The sequence below is a fragment of the Trichechus manatus genome, unplaced genomic scaffold, assembly GCF_000243295.1.
Source record: "Trichechus manatus latirostris isolate Lorelei unplaced genomic scaffold, TriManLat1.0 scaffold00333, whole genome shotgun sequence".
Lineage (NCBI taxonomy): Eukaryota > Metazoa > Chordata > Mammalia > Sirenia > Trichechidae > Trichechus > Trichechus manatus.
In genome coordinates, this window is record NW_004444269.1 from 730,042 (window position 1) to 731,242 (window position 1,201).

Sequence of the window (1,201 nt, forward strand, 5' to 3'; positions counted from 1 at the left end):
AGACTTCACAAAGTCTCAATCGACTTGTCAAGGTGCTCTGGAGTGAATATTGCTCATCAGAGTTGCCTGGCATTGAGCCACAATAGCTTGGCCTTCATACCCCTGTCCTGCTCAGTTGCTGGATGCAACTGGGAGGTGTGTGACCTCAGCGAACGTGACTGCAGCTGAGGCAGACCTCGAAGGAGCAAACAGAGGGAGTCTCTCTGCTGATCCCACTTCTCTCAGCTGAGCAGTATTTCCTTCCCTGAAGGGAGTTCTGGGTGGTACATTTCCATGTCTCCCACAAGAATGAACCTCCAACTCATTTACTCTCCTTCTTTTGGGCTTGAAACCTTGTTTGATGATTCAGAATATGTTGTCCATCATAGAAGCATCCCTGTGATGCCTTGTGGGCCCAGAGTGTGGGGCCCATGGCCTTTTGTGCTGGAACATGGGACGACAGTGCCTATCATAGGTCCTGCTCATAGTAGGTGTCAGGGAAGAACCCAGATCTCATAGAGGATAGCAAGGAGCAAACCTGCCATCCCTCTCTAGATGCCAAAAGCAGACAGCAAGAGTTAATGGATCAGAGTAACATAGCACAGCAAACAGCAAGGTTGCACCTGGTTCCCTGCCTCCAAGGACCTTGATGGGAAGTGATGGGCCTAGATTGATACTGCATATATAATGCATTAGACTGCAGCTAAAGAGCCTGGGGCCAAGAAGCTACTTGCCTTTGTAGCAAGAAGCAAATAAGCCAGTCCTGAGGAAATGCGCAGTTACGTGGTAGTTATGCTGTGACCCCTTTGATGTGCTCAGCTGCCTCTATGACTAGTTACAGAGCCGCTCAGTATCAGAAGGACAAATCTTACAGTCTGGCACAGTCAGCAAAACATTCAGAATGCTCAGGGCCCAGGGAAGATGGCCTCTCCGACAGTTGTTAGCTGTCGTCGAGTCACTGCAACTCATGGAGACCCTATGCACAATGGAACAAAAAGCTGTCTGATTCTGCTCCATGCTATACACGTCAGACTGTTGTGATCCATAGGGTTTTCACTGGATGATTTTTGGAAGTAGATCACCACGTCTTTCTTCCTAGTCTGTGTTAATCTGGAAGTGCCTCTGAAACCTGTTCAGCATTATAGCAACACGCAAGCCTCCATTGACAGATAGGTGGTGGCTATGCATAAGGTGAGCTGGCCAGGAATCAAACCAGGACCCC